Below are 21,925 nucleotides of genomic sequence, written 5' to 3'. Positions count from 1 at the left end.
CTCTGTGTGGTGAGTTGTTCTCTCAGCTGGGGATCTCCGTTTGGATTTCGGCCACATGCCGCCTTACGGTGGTTAGGCTCACCGCGTTGACACTTGACATGCCGAGGTTAAATAGGGTCCCGACTGCAGCGGCGGCTCCGAGCAGAGCTCCCAAGAACCGTTTGGTGCGTCGGTTGTGTCCACTTAACTCGGCTTGTGTGACAGTCATTTTCTCCAGTTGGGCGAGCATGTGCTGGATGTCGGCTTCCGCGTGAGTGAGGGCGTTCTCCGTCCATCGGGCCCCTGCCCAGCTGTATTGGGCGACATGGCTGGGATAGTGTGCTGTGTAGACGGTGCGGGGGTCCAACCGCACATACACTTTCTGAGTGTAAGTCCGGCAGTTGGTGATGAGAAGTCCCGGTTGTTCCCTCAGTACGATACCAGATGCGGGACCTGGTGATGTGATGTCAGATTGCGGCTGTCCTCTGGTTGGCAGGAGGCACACGAGGGTGAACCACAGCAGCGTCCTGTTACAGAGAAGAGGGGAGGAGAGAGAGAGAGAGGGAGAGAGGGAGAGAGAGGCATGGTTGGTCAGCAGGGAATGTCCGTGGTTGGTGAGGACAGTTTTCCGAGGACTGTCAACAGCCACATGTCTCTTAATCTGGTTACGGTGGACCCATTTGAAAATTGGTTCTTTCTGCCCCCGGCTCAACTTGATTCGGTATGCAACCGGGGAGAGTTTGTCCACAATCTCATGAGGTCCTGTCCAACGGGGAAGAAATTTCTTTGACAGCCGTTGGGAGGCTGTTTTGGGTGGCTGAGCGAAAAGGTAGTACCAGACCCGGTCACCCACATCCAGTTCCTGGTGTGACGCCTTACGGTCGTAGTATGCTTTCTGGCCTTCCGTGCTTCGTTGAAGCTGTTTTGGGCAAAAGCAAACATGGTTCGTAGGTGTCGGTGTAGCTCGTCGAGATACTGGTGGGTCGTGTAGACAGTGACGAGGCTGGAATCTCCCGGTTGGTACAGCAGGTGCAGCGGCAGGGTCATCTGTCGCCCCGTCATTAGTTCGAAGGGGGACACCCGAGTTGACTCCTGCGGAGTGGCTCTAATAGCCATGAGTACCAGGGGAAGTTTCACATCCCAGTCTTTCTGGTTGGCTGACACATATTTTTTTAGCATGCTAACCACAGTTTTATTGGTCCGTTCCACTTGCCCTGACGAGATTGGATGGTGGCTGATGTGCAGTTGGCTCTGTACGCCCAGGAGTCTCCAAATTTGCTGCATGATCTCGGCAGTAAAATGAGTACCTCTGTCGGAGTTGACTCTCAGTGGCAGCCCAAATCTGCTGAAAATGTGGTTCATCAGGAGGTATGCTGTAGTCTGGGCCGTGTCGTTCGGTGCTGGAAGACACTCTACCCACTTGGTGAATTGGCACACGACCGTGAGGAAATACCTGTTTCCTCTCGTTGATCTGGTCAGGGGCCCCACCCAGTCTATCTGGAGGTCTGACCATGGAACGTGACTCCTCTGCGTTGCAGTGGAGCTCTGTGAGTTGGGTTTGCCGGTTGGAACTGGCAGCACACCAGGCATCCTCTAACATACTCTGCCACATCCTGCTGCATGCCGGGCCAGTATGCCACTTGTTTCAGTGTCTGGTAAGTGGCTTTGGTGCCATGGTGTCCAGCACATGGTGCATCGTGGGCATACATGAGCATGACCCCCCTTTGGCCGTGTGGTATTACAAGCCGTGGCGCAGTGAGATCATCAGGGGCATACCACAGAATGTCTTCTTGCACACGCAGCATGTGCTTGACGTCGTGTAGCCGTTTGAGGCTCGGGTTGCTGTCGAAGTCAGACTTCGTGATCGGGGGGCAGGAGGGGTTTGAGAGGAGGTTTTTTACTGTGTGGATGGCAGAGTCCGAGGCTTGAAGGTCGGCAACGTCATTGTTGGAAATTTGTGGAGCTAGTGATAGCGGTTGTGATGTGGGAGTAAGTACAGGAGCAATACGTTGGCTGCGGGTGACTGCTGCTACATCAGGGGTGGGTGTTTGGGTGGGGGGTGACCACAGATTACCCTGTAGTGCGCCCGTCTTGGCAAGGGCATCAGTTTGGTCATTCAAGTCTTTGTCCATGCCAGGTAGCTTCGAATGTCCTTTCACCTTTTTCCAGTAAACGATCATGTTGTGTGTTGTCGTGATATCGTCGCATGCTAGGAACAGGTGTTGGTGTTTGACCGGCTTGTTGTTTGCGGTCTTGAAGCCATTTTGTTTCCAGCCTGGGAGGTGGCATGTGAAACTGAGTCGGGCATAGTTTGAGTCTGTGCAAATGAGGAGTTCTTTGATGTTGTGGGCCACTGCGATTTGGAGGGTGATGAGGATAGCAGCTACCTCCGCATACTGCGATGACTGGGAGCCCAAATTGAAGTGTTGTGGTGGGCAGGGTTGGTCGTTTAACCATAACACCCCTGCACCTGCCTTTAGGACGCCCTCATGGTTGTACGAACATCCATCGACATAGGCAGTGGGCATACCTTGGCACGCATTCTCTTCGAAGTACCGGTGGCAGGTCGGTTGCTGGTTTTGGGGTATTTCCAGCTCCGGTGTGGGAGCTGGAGTGTCATCGGAACAGTTTTGGCAGGCCGCCAAGCCGTTGCCCAGAGCAGATTTGTGATTTTGGGTGTATCGTGCCTCAACGTTGCACCCCTGGAGGGCCATCAGCCACGTGGCTATGCGTGAGTTGGTGACTACGCCATCTCGGATGCGTTGGCTGTTCAGGAAAGTGACAGGCTGGTGACATGTCTCTATGATAACCTTTTGTGCTCCAATGTAGTTGGAAAATCTTTGGATGGCCCATACAGTGCAGAGCAACGCCTTTTCACAGTCTGAGTATTTGCACTCCGGTGACAGGAGTGTTTTGCTGGCATACGCTATGACTCTTTTGTCTTGGTCGTATCGTTGGTAGAGACCAGCGCTCAGGCAGTTCTTGGAGAATCCGGCTTCCAAGTAGAACTCTTTGTTTGGAACAGGATACACCAGACATGGGGCTGTACACAAATGTCATTTCAGTTCATTCATTGCATTTGTTTGGACTTCTGTCCAGACAAATGGGCAGTCCTTTTTCAATAGAGCAGTAAGAGGTCTTGCAATGTCTGAGTAGTTCTCTATGAACTGCCGTGAGTAGTTGCACACACCTAGAAAACTGCGCAGCTCCGACACGTTAGTGGGAGGTTTGATGGTTTGAATAGCTTGAATGCGGCTGGACTGCGGTTCAATGCCCTGTGCACCGACAAGTAGACCCACGTAGTTGACTTTTGTTCGGCACCATTGTCCTTTGTGGAGAGCAATTTTGGCGCCGGCAGTGGTCAGTTGGGTCAGAACATGGTCTATTTCTATCAGGTGGTCCGCCACAGTCATACTTTTCATGAGCACATCGTCTACGTAGATGAGGTTCCCTCTCATCCTTGCATCTGGACATGCTTTGTTCAGGAAGATGTTGAATTCAGCTGGTGAGTTGGCATAGCCGAATGGGCACCTTGTAAAAGTGTACTGCCGGTTGCCAAAAGTGAAAGCCAGCTTGTGTTGATCCTCTGGGTGTACGGGTATGGTCCAGAATCCTGATGCCACATCAAGCGTCGAGAAGATAGTGGCCCCTTTGACTTTAGGTAGTTCCTGCTCCAGCTGTGTCATGGGCCACCGTGACAGTGGCACCTGCTGGTTCAGTTTCCTGTAATCAATGGTGGGTCGCCACTTGCCATTTGGTTTGAGAACAGGCCAGATGGGGGCTGAGTAGGTGCTGTTGCAAGGACGGATGACACCTTTTTCTTCCATGGAGCGGATAATCTCCTGCACTGGTTCGTGTGAGGCGATGGGAATTTTGTACTGCCTGACAAAGGTGGGCGGGGCATTTGGGCGTGTTGGAATACGCACCGTGTGAAGGCTTGTGAGGCCGCAGTCTAAAGAGTCTTTGGCAAATGACGCTTTGAATTTGTACAGGACCTCCCTGAGTTTTTGGCGGTCTGCATCATTCTTTAGGGCGTCTGCATCCTTCAGGATTTTTTGGACTTGAGACTCAAACCCTGGGAATGGCTCCTCTGTTGTGGTGTCAGCTGTCAGGCTGGCTGTCAGTGGTGCCGTGTTTTCCTGGGTTTCACAGGCCGGCTGGCTAGAGACTGTGTATACTGCAAGGTGTTGGTCCTCCATCAGTTCCGTTCTGCACACCTGTTCTGTGGGTACCGGCATGATGGAAGTGATGGAGATGGTCTTGAAGGGTGCGGTTAAGACCGTGTTGTCTGGGCTCCCTTCTGGTATCATAGCAGCTGGTATTGACCCGATGACTGGTAACGTGAGTTCAAAGTCATGGAAGTCGTGGCTTACTAGCCATCCCAGCCGGTAGGCCTTGGGAATTCTGATGGGGGTAGCCATGCAGTTGTTGAGCAAAATGTAGATTGCACGGGATGACACTTCAGTGAGGGGTGTGGCTTCCAAGGTGAGTCCAAGTTCCACGCTTTCAGGTGAAAGTTGGAAGAAACCCAGTGTGTTGAGGCGAATAGCGACCCCTTTGGTGTAAGCGGGTACTACAGTTTCCTGTTCGTTGACCAGGAAGCAGACTTCTGGAATGGTCTGGCCGGACACGAGGTTCTCAAGGTCGACCGGAACAACAGGGGGCTGTACAGTCATTGGTGCCCACACTACCTCATTAACCATGTCCACGTGAGCTTTGAGGCGAATCAGGAGGTCTGCTCCAATGTAAACATCATGCGTTAGGTCTGGGAGGACCAGAAAGTAATGGGTTAGAAACCGGCCGTTCCATTTCAAGTTCAGAGCGCAGACGCCTTTGGCCGTTGTCATGGTTGACAGGTGAGAGTCTAAAGAGAAACGTGTGCGCTTGTTGACGAATGGGAGGTCCGGTGTGTTTTCCTTGAGAGCATTGAACACGTTATGGTTGATGGCTGAGTTGTCTGCCCACAGTGCGAGGACAGTGTCTGTTATTGTTAAGCCATTCAGCTGCAGGTCTGGTGTGACCTTGGGGCAGAAGGAGTCAGAGTCTGTGGTGAGCTGAAGGGTGCAGAGCAGCGAACTTGAACTTTGCCCTGGTGCTGAGACGGGGTTCCCGCGGCTGGCTGTGGGGTTTCCCGTGACCTCTGTGACCTGACAGTCTGGCTCAGGTGACCTGGGTGACTGGAAAAGCAGCGGTTCTCGTACTTGAGCCCAAATTTTCAGCTGTCTGAAGTCCAATAGGGGCTCAAAGCGATCTAGCAAGTCCTTGCCAATGAGCAGGGGAAACGTGTCCATCGGTGAGATGTATACGGGGTGTACCAAACTCATTGGACCGATGGTTAGATGAATGGGAGCTATTTGTTCAAGTTGGATCTCAGTTTGGCTGTATGACTGCACATTTAGCTCACATTTTTGTGATTTGAGAGTTCGATTTTGTTTCTTTGCTTCATGTCTGAGTCTTTCAAAAAGGTTAGTTGACATCAAAGTTAGGTCTGCTCCCGTGTCTACAAGGGCCTCAATCCTCACATCATTTTCCACAGTGATGGCTATGTACAGCTTTCGGGCCACCCCCTTTTCGATAAGGTTTCCTAGGAGTCTTGGTACCGGGGCTTGGGTGCTGACCGATAAGCAAGTGGGGCTGGTGTCATGTGATTCGTTTGGGAGGCAGACAACCAAAACAGCACTTTCTGGTACCGTGGCGTCCTGGTCGTCGGTGGGTTGATGTGAGTTGGTTTGCTCTGAGTGTGCGGTTGTTGGCTGAGGTGACTGTGTGATGAGGTCACTCGGTGATGCACTAACTGACTGTGGAGTAAGTCTCTGGTCGACTGTGAGTTGGGTGTGAGGTTGTGTTAAAGGGCTGTCAGGGCAGACGCTAGGGGCAGACCTTGCTTCTAGTCATAAGGAGTCTGACTTGTCCTTCTTGTCTTCATTTTTGGGCTTTTCTGGATCAGTTCTTTCAGAACTTTCAGAATCTCTGCAGACTCGGACATAACTGCATTGCTCGGCTCCTGTGAGGGCTCGGACTTGGACTTGTTTGATGCACGTCGAGAGGCCTTCTGTCTTTGGCGATTGGGGCTTGGGGCTCTATCCGATGAAGGCCTGCCATTTCTGGGTCGCCGGCTGGTCTCCCATGTGGCACCGCCCCTTTGGTTGCTGGATGGATGTGGCTTGTCCCAGAATCTTTCAGAGTGTCCGCTCTGGTGCTTGGGAAGGGTGCCCTCGTGGTGAGGCTGCCCTCTGCTGGCTGGGAACTGCCGTGCCTCTCGGTTGAACGGTCTGTCACTGTGTTGTGTGTGTGCGCCCTCTAGGGCCAGTTCTGGGCAGTGATCAGAGACCGGGTAGATGGTTGGATTTTTAACAGTCTTTTCAGATATGGCCCTTTGCTTGGCATAAGCTTTGTGGGCTAAATCTCGCAGCTGTTGAATAGACATACTTCGTGGGCAGGCCAGGACTCCCAGATGATGACTTACTGCAGGGTGCAGGTTTCTAAGAAACAAAGTCTTAAAGTTGAAATCTTCCTCCATTCCTGGCTCGTTGCGTGCTCCGAAGTAGGCCTTTCGTATACGGTTGTAGTATGCTTGTGGGGTTTCCAGTCGGCCCTGTTTAAGATCCATGGCCGCGAGGAGCCCTTGGTCCAATTCAGGGTCAGAAAACTCTTTGATCAGAGCCTGTCGCAGCAGCTGGTAGTCTGATTTGACAGCTTCTGGCTGCCGATCCAGGAAGCTGCGCACGTCACGGCTGGACGTGATGCGGAGTAGATACAACTTGTCCCATGCACTCACGTTGGCCACATTTTGCAACAGGAAGTCAATGTCTTGCAAATACGCGTGCACGTCGACACCCCCTGCAGGGTTTGGAGTGAAAGTGGGGATATTCTTTGCTAGCTTGTCCAGCTTTTTGGGAGCCATGCCATAGCTCGCGGCGCGGCTTTTCTGGGGCGGCTCCCATCCCTTTGCTCCTGACCATGGTTCGTGGAGGCTGAACGTTTTGGGCAGTGGGCTTTCACCCCCCTCACGAACTAGGGACTCTTGACTGGGGCACTTAGGCCCAGGGGCCAGAGGGAGCTGCATGGCGTGCGCGTCCCCTCCCAAGTCACTTTGCAGTTTATAGGAGTGTTTTAGTTCTCGGTGCACAATGTCCAATTCATCTTTTAAATGGTCTCTTTGCTGCCTCAGGGCAGTAATCTCGCTTCGGGCCTGTCTAAGGTGATTTTCACAGGCCCGAGGTTTAGCATCTCTTTCTTTCAGTTCAATCTCGGCTCTTGCTAAGAGAGCTTCGCCATGCTGGAGCTTTCCAGTTAGTTCCTCTCTGGATTGCTTCTCCATCTGCTCTCTGCGCCCCGTCTCCAAATGGAGCTCTTCGAGGGCCTTTTGGAGTCTCTCGACTTCCTCTTGTTGTTCAGGATCAGACTCCTCCGTCATCCCACGCTGACCCGGGGTCTCGAGGAGTAGCTGATCGAGATGATGTTGGGTCTGAGCCTGGTTCCTCCGGGCTTCCTCAGCCTGGAGCTTGAGTGCTGCGACTTCCTGCTCCAGAAGTGCGTTGCTCCTTTCGTTGAGCCTTGCCTGGGCGATGAGGTTGTGGGCTAGGCCTGCTCGCGACATAGTGGCTTTTACTGTTGACGAGAGAAAGACAGCACAACAAAGACAAGAACCAATGCAAGCTTGTGCAGGGATTAGCGGTCACGTAATACGTAATTAGATAATTCTTTTGTGTGGTTCCAGTTAACTGGTGCAGACAGTTAGTGGAAGGTAGGTTCGACACTTAATTGTCAAACCAAGAAGGACCACGTAGGTCAATTAGTGTGAGTGAGTGCCGGATTTAACTATAGATTTTGACAGGCGGTAGTTCTAAGTGTCCTTTGGTGACTCTCGCTGCTCGGTCGTCTATCTATTACTCAGTTTTCCGTGGTGGCTCTCACAGGTTCTGCTTCTACGTGAACTGAAAGAAACAAACACAGCAGAAAAGCAAACAGAACAGAGTGGATGCAATTAAATGAGAAATAGAGCAGTAAACAAATAGAAAGGAATAAAAATAGAATAGCAATAAACTGAATCAGAAGAGGGGAGAAGTGAAACTTAAACTTCCTATTCCAGCTGGGTTTGTGATGGTGTCAGGCGAGTGCACTGTTGCGTCATAAAACCTAGAGGGATGGTATGGATCGAGAGTATAAGGGTTGGCCCGCACCTGACTAATCGAAGAATATGTAATATTCTGTGGCTTTCAATTAGGTGAAGTGACTGTATGTCACTAATTTAGGCCTGGGTGAATCGTGGGTGCTCAGATAAGAACTCAATGACAGGCAACCTTTCTTAACGTTCAAACACTCGACTGCGGTGTCCGTGGCAACCTGTCCCTTTTGTACCACGGTGCAACCTCTCAAACAGGGAACACCAGCACAATTGCGCACTTTGGCAAGGTATTTGCGCCAACGGCCAGGGTGACCGGTCAAAATTGAGTTTTCCCTGAACTCAGAGTCTGTCCCCTTTACGGGCAGTTACTCCAAACGGGCGGTTCTGTCGTGCAGAAGCCTGAGCAGGGAAATTAAACAAAATTGCCGTTTGTTGTCAATCTGGGCTCGTTGCCTCCCTGTACCTGATACACAACTCGCTGATGTCCTTGCGTGTTGCCCGTGATACGAGGTCAGAATGTCCCCGATTCACACACAGTTAGTGCAAGATCCGCCAGGCCAAGCAGCTCCATTCACTGGAACTCACTGGGGCGACCGTCAACTCACCACCAGGCAGTGAAGGGCCTTATCTGCAAATACACAAGTGGTCACACGAACACAGCTTAATTGTTAAATTTGAATCTCAGTTTAAATCTTGTTTAAACCAAATTTAAATAATTAAGTGTGTATGACGGAAGAAAATGAGCCTAAAATGACAGTCAGAATGAACTAGTTAAACTAGAACTGAAATGAGCAAAAGGGGGTAAAGAAAAACAAAAGAGTTCAGATGCACTTGATTCAAATTTGCATTAAACAAGTGCGCAGAATAGCAGAATGGGAAAAAGAAAGGAGAAAGCCTTCCCTATTTGTAAGTTTCCTTGAAAAGAATTGCTTCTTTATGAGCAAAATGCCAACTGATTGACACTACTTAATTTTAAAATTCAATTAAATGTTATTTAATTAAATTTAAAATAAGTGTATGAAATAAGGGAGGCTTGGGTGTGCGTGAATGTTATTGCCAGCCAATAACAAGCAGGACCCAGAACTAAGAGTGAATGAAATAGAGCATTAAGTGATACAAGGGAAAGAATTTCCGAAGTAAATAAAAACAAATGAAATAAAGAGCAAGAAAAACAAAAAACAAACAAAAAAATAATAATAAAATTAAAACCCAAATAAAATAATAATGATAACTCAAGAGAACGAGAGAGAGGGAAGAACAAAAACAAAAAAAATGAGTTAAATCAAAAGAGTAGAATAAAATAAAATAACAATCAAATAGACTAGACTAGACTAGAATAGAATAGAATAGAATAGAATAGAATAGAGTAGAGTAGAGTAAATCTGTGACCAAAGGAACAGAGGCTAGGAAAGGACACACAGATGGCAGGGAATTGACTTCCGGGGACGTCCACAAGGGGGAGCACTTCCAGGAAGTGAATTCTCTTGTTGGATGGGCAACTTAATTCAAATTAAAGATTTAAAACGTGTTTAAACTAAATTTAAATAAGTAAACCACATTCCAAAAACGATTGAAAAGCATAACCATCAACAAAGTTATAACAGCAACGTTGAAGTAGTCACGGGGAAATTTGGAGACAATTCAGTTCAAAGTATGGCGAGCAGCCTTAACTCAGAACGTCCACGTGGTGGCGTTGCGGAGTCAACACAACAATGAAGTAGGGAGGGGTGCCCCACCTGGACAGACTGCCCTCTGGCGTCTGATCAGGGTTACTGCATCCACCTCCGTGATATTTTTAAATTAGCGTTACAGCTGATTTAACTGCACATATCACAAATACAAACTTTTTAGAATCTCGGCGGATTCTTCGGTGCCAGCTCACTGGACTGATCCAACCTTTATCATACGTATAAAACTTTGGAAACTCTGGGTTTAGTGACCCCCTGTTTGCACAAATTTTAGTGCACAAATATGTAACTGCAGGATAATTCACTGCTGTTATTAGTCACGCTGGATCAGGGCGCTTTCGACTGGCTCCTACCTTTTACACATCAATCGATAAACCAGATTAACTGCTCTCCGATTAGATTTGTAAGGGGGATCACGTGGTTTGGGTAGCTAGGCCAACGACGTAACCCAGGAGCGCCAGCTATATTGTGAATTATTGGACGACACAAATATTTCCGATAAATAGTGGCAAATATAATAAGGCCTTTTTTTTTTTTTTTACAGATAGGTGGGAGAAACTCGTCCCACAAATCTTTCAAAGCGCTGAATACGACTCAATTCGTTTATTCAAGCGGAAATTAATATTCAAAACTGTAACTTACTGCAAAGATTGTCGTCCTTCACATATACGAGCTTTAAATATTACTGGACTGCAGTGTATTTCACGTTCAACAATTTACTACCGTGTTTTTAGACACAAAGCAGTTTGTTAACGTATCTTCAAAGTGAGGGACGCGTGTCAGCTCACTGAAGTATATAGCGCGCGTTACACATCAAATCACACAATTATTTATTCTAGATTGCTCATACATCAAAACCAAGTTTAAAACGTCCCCGCGTTACTCCACCAAATATATGTGACGATTTGCACAGTTATTAATCAATTTATGGGTGGAATATGAATACAATAATTCATAAGGTTTTATGAATTATTATTATGCACATACCGACCCAAGGGGGGGGATTAACCATATATGGTGAATTAACTACAACAAATTATAATCAATCACATATATGATTAGTTCTGTTTTAATAATTATGTAGAGAACTATCGGTCCGTCCAGCAAACCGGTAAGTTCCACAGACTCTTACGACAGAAATATTACCCTCTGGCCACGAAGATACATTTCTATGGTAGCATCCAAACGTAAAGCAAGGATATTAGAATCAGAACGTTAAAGTGACTCGGTTGTTGCTAAATGAGCAAGTGAACCAAATAAGCATGGATATGTTGTATTTAATATACAGAACGGGTAATACAAAGGTTATACGGATAAATGTACACAAGTAGATACAAATACATATAAAGTAGAAGGAAAGGCAGAAACGAAAGAGATAATCAAAGCATGGCAAATTGCAACAGTTCACCTTTAAGAGCCAGCAAGGAAACTCAGCATTTAAAATCGTAAAAACGTTATACTTGCATAGGTTCATTGGGGTGCTTAGAGTTTCGGAGCGCTCGGTTTGATAGTTGTTTCTTCTTCCGGAGGTTGTTTCGGCGAAGTTTCAAACGAAGGTTTAACTGTTGTAATATGACCGGAAAATAAAGAAGAGAGTCCGTCTTGACGGCAGGAACTCGTGCAGAAAACTTGTGCATCGAAAAGACGCGTGTCATGGTGTTTTAAAGACAACAGACCAGAACGCCTTCTTGATAACGTCCTCCAATGCTAGCGTTGTAATTTGGCGGGTTTCCACATTCCTTTGTCCTGTCTCCCGAATTAATTTATGGTATGTTGAATCAGTGCATTTTCTTCATAGTATTATTAAACATTGAAAGATGCATTTGACAGAAATGTAACGTACATGAGTGAATAGCTCGGATTCACAGCTTTACGGAGAGATCAAACTCGACAGGTGTCTCTCGTCATATAAAGAAGATACACTTTACACTCTATTACTATCGTTTAACATGAAAACTAACCTACTACAGTCAATTCTACGATTCTACACTAGTAACACATACATGCAGCGAGCACTACAATGGCAGATACATTCATATTTGCAGGTATAATATTTGTGTATACAGTCTTTATGTAGGGCTTTGTATGTGTGTGTGTGTATTTGTGGGTGGGTGCATGTATTTTCCTTTTTATGACCGTTTGGAATTCGGGCCTGTCTTTCGAAACCCGATCCGTGGCGTTCGCATCTCCTTTGAAGTCACAGAGGAGAGGTTTGGGACTTATCGAAATAGTCATAAAAAAGAGTCTTGTGATCCATTAGTGTCTGCCGGGCCGGAATCGATGTAAGATTTACAAACCAAAGTTCCGTGAATTGAGGCTTAAACACGGTTTATGGTGGGACCTGCTCATCCTTGAGACTGTGCAGACCCTACACCATAGAAATCGGATCAGCCGATATGGGTGGGGTTGGAATTTGCGAATCAGCTGATAGCGGAGCTTGACTACGAGGTCTGCCTGAACTAACGCAGAATGCTTGTTTATTCTTAAGTGTCAAGACTAGGTCTTAGCTCCTAAATTATTTAGGAAAGCTGGAGAGGTCTCCTAACCTAGTTAGGAGTAACAATATGGCAGCAAAGAAGAGGAAACACAGGCTTTCCAATAAAGATATGATGTATTGGGGTTATATGATGACATGGAGTTGATATAATGATATAAACTTGATTGTCAATTCTTTTTGTAACTGACCTAATAAGAAATGTAATAACTTTAAATAAAGGTAATAAATGTAATAAATATTACTTAAACTATAATTGTTTAATGCATTTTAATACATTTAAATGTGCTGTACGCGATTTCTCAAATTCGTTGTTGAACACTGTTGATATTTCAAATCAACCTAAACTAACCCACCCCTCTCTTCATTGCTCCACCTCCAAAACTCACACTCCAATACTAACCACCCTGCTCCGAGTTCCCGAACCCCAGCCTGATCGCTGCTCTCATGCGAGGTGAATGCACCACCGATGACGCTAAACACCTCGTTCTCTAGCAGGCGTCAGTGTGCAGTAATTTAACTGCAAAACTCTCACTATTTGGCCACTGTTACACACGTAATGCAAGTGGATGTCTGTTTATCACAGCTGACACACAACAAAATGCTTCATGAAAAATAAAGCGCAGATGATGAACGAAAATGAACACAAGAGTAAATACAAACAAGAGTTTCTTGTTAATCCGAAACAGAACAGCAGCTCCAAACAATCAAAACCCAGTGTTACCCACATGATAAGGAATCAAAGCAGCCTCCGCATCTGTTTTCAGGGCTTCCAGCTCTCTCCAGCGCTGGAAAGCTTTTCTGATATATTTTTTTGGTGACTGTAAGAATGCAGCAGTGCACCGGTGATGACTTGAACCCATCAGTCCTCAGTAAGCAGGCTCTTAAATAGTACTATTGCTAAACTTACCACACCAAACATAGTGGCCAAAATTGATGTGCAAAGGTTTTTTTTATTTTTTTAAATGGCCCTACAATTTTGCTTAAACCATCAAAATATGAGGACAAAATTTGTATTTTTATGTTTATATTATTTAAATGTTTTAAAATATGACATTGACTACAACAATCATTTTTTAAATATTTAATTGGTTCTCTCTTGTTTTTGCATTTGTTCATGATTTCTTTGCATGACAACCTAGCCAAAAATAATTTGAAAAAATTTGAAATTTAATTTCATTATCACACATGAAACAATTGACTCCAAGCACAAGTACACAATATGCTTACATCTTTTAATACATTTTTAATACATTAATATCATTTGATTTTGAAATTGAAGAGGTTCAAGAGAGTACGTGTCTTCCTCGGCCAGTCCCCTCAGAAAAACACGCGGCCTGGTCAGTTCACCTACCGCCAGTTTCCTCCACACATCCCTCCAGTGGGTCTTCCCATTTTGTCCTGCCTGTCCCAAAGCCCAAATCGCCGAAGAAAATGGCCACTGCCAAAGAAAAGGGCTGCCGCTGCAGCAAAGTCCTGTCATGAAGTGGCCGCCATGAAACTCAAGCAGCCACAGAAAATGCCCGCTCTAGTTCTTCACGAGCCCGCTCCAGCGGCCCACGAGCCTGCTCCATTCCACGAGCCCTTCCTGCTACCCCTAAAACTCTAGAAAAAAAACTCTAGGCGGCTTATGTACCCGTGGGTGGGGAACATGTGGGTGAAACGTGTGTGGGTTGGGCTCTAGAACCACCATGGCCTTCCAAGGCTCCGTACCCGCCATGGCTGCCCGAGGTCCTAGATCTGCCCTGGAGACTTCCGTACCTTCCTGCATCTCCCTCACCCACGTGTAGGTCTCCAGGGAGGTACTGTCACAGTTCCCTTCCCTGTCCATTCTTGTTGTTATATTTGTTAATGGTGTCAGATTGTGTTGCTCCTTCGTTTAATAAACCCATCTCTTGTGGAAGTTCCTATTCAGCCTCATCCTTGCTGCACTAAACCATTTGTAACAATCACATTTGACCACTACTCTATGGCAGTTCATTGACTTTCCAACTGACAATCAAACCATGTGGCAAGCAAGCCACTTTTATATTGATAGTGGGCTTCCCTGGAGTTGAAGCCGTTGATGGAACTTGTGATCACATCATTGCTCTAATTGTAAATGAGATCTATATCAATAGAAAAAGATTCCACACCATCACTAATTTGTGAAAATGTTGCACTATGCAAAGCTATTTTCTTAAAATTTAAAATTTCTCTTTTTAAAATGTATAATTATTGGTGTTGTGCTGCTGTGACACCCTTGCAGACTTGCTATTGGCTTATTCAGAGGTTGAAGGTGGCCATTTTGAGTTGACATCATTGTAGTCCTTAGTTCACAACACTTAAGTCAGCACATAAGAATCAGTCCTATACTTCACTAAAAGTTGCTTTTAGCTTCTTTATAAAAGTCTCCTACTCTTAAAGTCCTACTCTTTACTAAGAATTTGACACTAAGTCAAAACTTAAGACTATTAAGAGCATTTCTGAGAAGTTTTATACATATGGGCTCAGGGGAGGCCAAGTCAACACCTCAAACTTGTTGTGCTTCTCAAACCATTCCGGAACCATTTTTGCTTTGTGGCAGGGTGCATTATCCTGCTGAAAGAGGCCACAATGGTATTCCCTCCACCAGGGAATGCCATTTCCATGAAAGGGTGTACATGGTCTGCAACAGTGCTTAGGTAGGTGGTACGTGTCAAAGTAGCATCCACGTGGATAGCAGGACCCAAGGTTTCCCAGCAGAACATTCCCCAAAGCATCACTTTGCCTCCGCCGGCTTGCCGCCTTCCCATAGTGCATCCTGGTGCCATGTGTTCCCCAGGTAAGCAATGCATACGTACCCGGCCATCCACGTGATGTAAAAGAAAATGTGATTCATCAGACAAGGCCACCTTCTTCCATTGCTCCGTGGTCCAGTTCTGATGCTCACGTGCCCACTTTTTTTTGGCCCTTTCGGCGGTGGACAGGGGTCAGCATGGGCACCCTGACTGGTCTGCGTATGCATCAAACTGCGATGCACTGTGTATTCTGACACCTTTCAATCAGAGCCAGCATTAAATTCTTGAGCAATTTGAGCTACAGTAGCTCTTCTATTGGATCGGACCACATGGGCCGGCCTTCGCTCCGTGCATCAATGAGCCTTGGCCGCCCATGACCCTGTCGCCGGTTCACCACTGTTCCTTCCTTGGACCACTTTTGATAGATACTGACCACTGCAGACCGGGAACACCCCACAAGAGCTGCAGTTTTGTAGATGCTCTGACCCAGTCGTCTAGCCATCACAATTTGGCCATTGTCAAACTCGCTCAAATCATTACGCTTGCCCATTTTTCCTGTTTCTAACACATCAACTTTGTGGACAAAATGGTCACTTACTGCGTAATATATCCCACCCATTAACAGGTTTTTGTCAAAGACTATGTCTGAATCAGATTCAGAATGATGATCAAAACACGTAGACTGCATCCATCAACACCACCAAGGCTTCGCAGTCGTTTCCTCTTCATGGGTTTGACATTTCATTTGGTAACGTTAGACAGTTTTGATTTATGTGCTGTTTAATATTTGATTATCACGTAGTGTTACATCTGCATAAGCAATCTTCTGTCACTTGTTTTTGTTGCTCCTTCACCTGTGTTTTGATCCAGAGATTCTGTACTCTTTCAGAAGCTGTGTAATAGCGTCCCATACCATATAATAGTGAAAACATGGATATCCCTAAAATTCAGTCAGTGGAGGGGAAAGCGTAAATTAGATTTGAAGTAATTTCCAACAGTATGTACACTACCAGTGGACTAGCCAAAAATTCACATACTCAGAATTATGAACGTTCAATATACTCAAATACGTAAATCAATATACTGTAGACCATTTACTGAGTTTAGATTCATCTTACCAATTAAAATTTATTCACACACACACACACACACACACACACAGTATATATATATATATATATATATATACATACAGTCAAACCAACATTTACTCAGACACCTTGAACATTTTATTCATTAATACAGTTTATTCACTATAGTTGAATATTTAAAAAAAAATTGTAATAAATTAAATATGACAAGATCTCAGTGTTAAACTGTGTCAGAAATTAATCTTAATTATGTCAGATAACACTTTAGCAAAGTGGTCAAATAACACAGGACAAAGTGTCTGAATAATTTTTGGTTCAAAATTTTACTGGTAGGCCACTGTATGAAGAATTTTTGGGTATAATGTGTCACAGTTTCATTTATTTTGCTATCCTCACTTACATAAATGAACTAGTGTCCTGCACCCACCTGTAAAAATATACCAAAATGTCTGAATAATTTTTGGTTTGACTATAGTATCTCACAGAAGTGAGTACACCCCTCACATTTTTGTAAATATTTGATTATATCTTTTCATGTGACAACACTGAAGAAATGACACTTTGCTACAATGTAAAGTAGTGAGTGTACAGCTTGTACAACAGTGTAAATTTGCTGTCCTCTCAAAATAATTCAACACACAGCCATTAATGTCTAAACCGCTGACCACAAAAGTGAGTATCAGTGTTAATTTTGGCAGCCATTTTTGATTTAGTCTTAGTCTTTATCTTCAGACGAAAATGCTCTTTATTCTTAGTCACATTTTAGTCATTTTTGTCTTTCATATTTTAGTCTAGTTTTAGTCGACGAAAAGTCATCGCATTTTTGTCAAATCTTAGTCATTACTTTTAGTCAAACTACAGTTACCAACATTAATTTTGATAGCTATTTTATATGTAGTCTTTAGACAAAATAGTTATTATAATTTTTCTCTTTAGACCAATTCATTTAAGTTTATGAAAAATTTGAATCAAGGTAACAGGCTGTATTGACATTGCACTCTTAGCAGTAGTACTTGTGCAGTTCTACATATCCTTTTCATTGGTTCTCAAACTTTTTAGAGTGTTGTACCCCCTGAGGGATTTAACATCTTTCTGTGTTGCCTTTCCACTTAGACTGCAGTTACACCTTTTCCATTAAGGGACAATATTTGCCCTCTTAAATTGATTTTTTACCTTTATAAATACCTTTATAAAATAAATTATGCTTTAAATAAAAATTTGTGATACTTTTAAATATTAGACTAAAACTGCAAGTAGGTGGCGGTAAGTCACTGTTTTTATGAGTAAATCATCCAGTCATTCATTCTTTCAGTATCAAAGCAAGCGGCTGTATTTATAAATGGCTCATTGAATCATTGAATCATTGACGATTCGTTCAAAGCCACAGATTCGTTCACGAAACAGCTTGTGTGCTGCAGTTCTGCTGTGGCTTTCATTGCAAAATAGAGCAGAAATACTGACAATACTGTTTAAAATGTACATTACTTAATATGACCCTTTTGTTTGTTGAACTGTTGTATGAAATCAATATTCGAGATATTATATTATATTATATTATATTCGGGCAATATTCTTATTGATATAATATGATCAACATTAAAAACTAACTCACAGAAGACTATGTTTTTGGATCGAAGAGAGTTTTAATCTTAAATCTCTATGCAGTCTGTGTCTATCCATGGGTTTCATGTGACGTCACTGTATGTTATCGCCGCCATATTTGTGTCCGGTCACAGCTGCGCGCTCTGTTTAAGTCTATGGTGACAGCAGCTACAACTACCAGAGGAAGGCCAACAAAACACTCTCAGAAGGTTCACAACAAATTTACAATATGTCTGGGATATGTGGTGCTGTTAGCCGTTTCAACAGTCGTCAGAACTACAAATTTATTTGATCCCAAAGGAGTTAGATCGGCGGAATTATTGGCTTCATTCAGAAAGGACCACACCACTGGCAGCCAAACAGCAACGCACAACATTAATAACTGCTTGGACTGTAATTTACATAACATAATAATTGTATACAATATTGTATTAAAATATTGTGAATTCTAGTTGGTGTGTTTCGGCGTGTTATTACAGGATGAACAAATTCACGACACGAGCTGACTACATTACTTAGTTCAAGTAGCCTACATGTGTGCATGATTTTGTGCAAATATAAGTTGTAATTTTATGTCTATCTTATATAAATATATATGAATTACCCTATATAGGATGTGTTCCTTTGAGTTAATTAACCTTCTAGCAAAGTGCTTAATTTTACGGGTGTTCATTCAGCGCGTGCAGCTGTTATCAAAATGAGATGATTTGAGAAAAAAATCTGTTATTGTTCGTGATCCTTATTAATCAAACCATGTGTTGCTGAATATAATACGAGAACAATATAAGAGCTAGTTATTAAAAATAATGCATTCATTTAAAAAAAAAAAAATATGAAAGTTTTAATATTACTGGCAACATTTAATGACTTAATCATTGCTGTTTGAGCTGTGCACGCTGAAGTTGAAGAGAATAAAAACCTCATAAACTGAAAGTTAATTAACTCAACGGAACACATCCTATATAAAATAATTCAGATATTTATACAAAATGAAAATAATACTACAACTAGTATTTGCACAAAATCACGCATATATGAACTTGAAGTAACGTCATGGAACTCCGAAACACAGCAAATAAGCCCAAATAATTCACAACGTTATGTTACAAGTATATACGACTATAATATAATTTATAAGAGAACAGTCCCAATAATATTAATGTTTTGCCTTACTTTTTGAGCGCTCGCGCTTAAGGTATATGATCATCAGCTCTGTGGGTTATTTCCTCAACGAAACACATCCTTTATGAGAATAATCAGATATTTATACTTCATAAAATTAATATTACAAGTTTTATCTGCACAAAATTACGCGAATGCACAAGTGAAGTTTGAACAAGTTATGTAATCAATGTTTAACTCCAGTAGACGCCCTCTTCCCACAACAACACGCTGAAACAACATAGAGAATTCACAACATTTTATTACAATAGTGTTCTCGTTATAAATGTAAATTACAGTCCCAGCAGTTATTAATGTTGTGCGTTGCTGTTTGGCTGCCAGTGGTGTGGTCCTTTCTGAATGAAGCCAATAATTCCGCCGATCTAACTCCTTTGGGATCAAATAAATTTGTAGTTCTGACGACTGTTGAAACGGCTAACAGCACCACATATCCCAGACATATTGTAAATTTGTTGTGAACCTTCTGAGAGTGTTTTGCTGGCCTTCCTCTGGTAGTTGTAGCTGCTGTCACCATAGACTTACCCTGCGTCTCAATCAGCTCCCTAGTTCAGTAGTCAGGGCACTGACCAGGGAGTCGGCCATTTTAAGGGCTGTCTCAATCGCAGAACCCAGCTAACAAAAAAAGGTCCCCAGAACGTCCCCTGAATGGCCTCTGCGAACGTCCCCCGAACGTCCATGTGTAGGGTCCTCTGGCTGTCCCGGGGACGTCCGCAAAGACGTCCTCCGGACGTTCACGGGGACGTTCACAGGACGTTCAGCGGCCATTCGGGACGTTTAGGGGACTTTCGATTAAGTCCTCTTATTGTTTTTTTATTTTACTTCTAGGTTAACAAAAGAACACAAACAAGTTGTAAGGAGAAAAATACATTTATTTATTTATAATAAATGAGCAGTTTCATAATTGTTGTGCTCTTTCCGTGTGTGTGTTATGCAGTTGTGCACGCGCGTCTCTCGTTGTCAGCTGTGGTACGTTAGTCCGATGGCAGTTTTTTCGATGGCTTCTAACCTAAAACGACAAAATGAACACATTCAATAATGTTTCAGGTATCGTTTGTCTATTAAGAAACATTTGTTACTGACAATTTGGATTCGTGAGACCAAGATTAGCGTACATTTGAAAATAGGCCGTAACGGTCAGCCGCGACGGACAACAACTTCAGCAAGCGTTTGTAAATGTAATCTTGTCATATAATTTAAACTTTACAAGATAAACAGTGGTTATGGTAGCTAATGTCTGCTAAACTAAAATTTAAAATACCTTTTCGACCGACGAAAGAGAAAACTCAAGGCCTCATCTGAGAAAATCACCGGCAGGACCGTTAACTGTCGACGCAGCCGAGCGTTGCCATGGATACATGCGCGTAACCTAAAGAATGACGTCACTCGATCGTCACTTGCTTGTATCTCACAGTGTGGCTATATTACACTTTTTGCCACATGCTATACCTTTCTTATGTGTAAAAATTAAAGTAATTTTTTTAAATAACTTTTCTTTAATAAAACCATGTTTGACAGGTATTTATGGGTATAGGAATTGTCTTACCTGTGTTATTTTCCAATTTCTTTGCCAGCAAAGTGCTTTTCCATTCTTCATCTTTTCTTTGGCTGCATTCATCAGTTGAAGTCAATAACATTATTTTAGAGCTCCAGTTCAGGGTGATTGGGACACTTTTTACCATTGAGATGACTTGGATAAAATGTCCCATTCTTATATTATCCCACATCTTATATTCAGTAGCCTGCTGTTGGGGGGCATCATGATTTTGATGTTTAAAATGATAACTGCTGAAAGCACACATGATCTGATGACATCTTTAATTAGTTAGTAGTAGGTTGAAGTTACTGCTTCATTTTACAATGAATGGGTCATTCTACAGAAAAGTCAACTTTTCTGTCCCTTTACAGAAATATTACACTTGAAAACACTTTTTTTTTATATTGAAAATTTTTTTTTTTTATATTTTAATATGAAACAATATTTGAACAATTAAACCTTCTTGCGCATCAATGTGGCAGTATTTGTTTTTTAATTATAAAAATTCCAAACACCACAGAAGTGCTCGTCCCCACAGTCATGTGGGAAAGTGCTTTATTTTGAGCTCAGCAACAGGGTTTAAATACAATAATGTATGCATAACTGTCAAATATATTATGTAAATGACATAAAAAAACAAAAACAAATGCTGAATAAATATTATAAAATATATATAAAAAAACCCTGGTGTTGTGTCACTGGTGTTACCTTTAACAAAAATCTCTTATTTTGAAATAAAAATCACACTGTTGACATCAATTGACTACCTTCTTCCTATTTCCTGAAGATCCACGAAGAAAGACACATGGAAAGACCACTATCTCTTTTCAGTTATCAGAAATTTTAATTAGAAAATCATAATTTCATATGAAGCTTTTAGTTGAAGTCACTGGTGTGACCTACTTTATTATTAGGGAATTTTAAAAAACTAGAATACAAATGGATTAAACTACTTAATTTAGTGAATATACCATGATTGACAACATTTTTCATGAAAAATGTCACTGGTGTTACTGTCACTGGTGTTGTTTATAGAAAAAAAAAACTTTATTCAAAGCTATTTATTTAGTTATTTTGCATAAAATAGCACTAAATAATGTGATTCTAACTTTTTTTCCTATTGTTAATCCTCCTTTGGTCAGATATGGCTAAATTGAGGGTATTTGGCTAAACTGAGAAGCTGAGAAACAGCGACATTACGGACAGCGTATTTTACAGACATTTTTAAAATGTTGTTTATGATCTTTTACTGACTGGTTTCACTAAGTGTCAATGAAAAGTCTTTGATTCTATAAAAAATGCAAAAAATGTAGTCTCCTCTCCTTGATTATAGTTGAAGAATAAGTAGGCTATCTTTGGTCGTATCTGTCACTGGTGATTCATTGTGTCACTGTTGTTACTGTTTTTTGTCTGTCTCATTAAATAAAATGTGTCATATGTGACATGATAATACTTTTACATTCATTGA

At 43.2% G+C, this 21,925-nt stretch overlaps 1 protein-coding gene and 1 long non-coding RNA gene across 4 annotated transcripts in view; one reads left to right on the top strand and one right to left on the bottom strand.

Annotated features, from left to right (window-relative positions):
* Positions 1 to 21,925, top strand: part of LOC125254848 (integrin alpha-X-like) — a 206,363-nt gene that overhangs the window by 48,533 nt on the left and 135,905 nt on the right. The window lies entirely within an intron of this gene.
* LOC125254849 lies at positions 19,775 to 21,055 on the bottom strand. Its single transcript, XR_007181763.1, has 2 exons — positions 20,182 to 21,055; positions 19,775 to 19,929 (listed from the first exon to the last, which is right to left on the bottom strand). It is a non-coding gene; the product is annotated as an uncharacterized LOC125254849 (long non-coding RNA).

This window comes from Megalobrama amblycephala, linkage group LG19, assembly GCF_018812025.1.
Source record: "Megalobrama amblycephala isolate DHTTF-2021 linkage group LG19, ASM1881202v1, whole genome shotgun sequence".
NCBI lineage: Eukaryota > Metazoa > Chordata > Actinopteri > Cypriniformes > Xenocyprididae > Megalobrama > Megalobrama amblycephala.
Note: the sequence above shows the minus strand (reverse complement) of the source record. Positions and strands in the feature narration are given on the sequence as shown.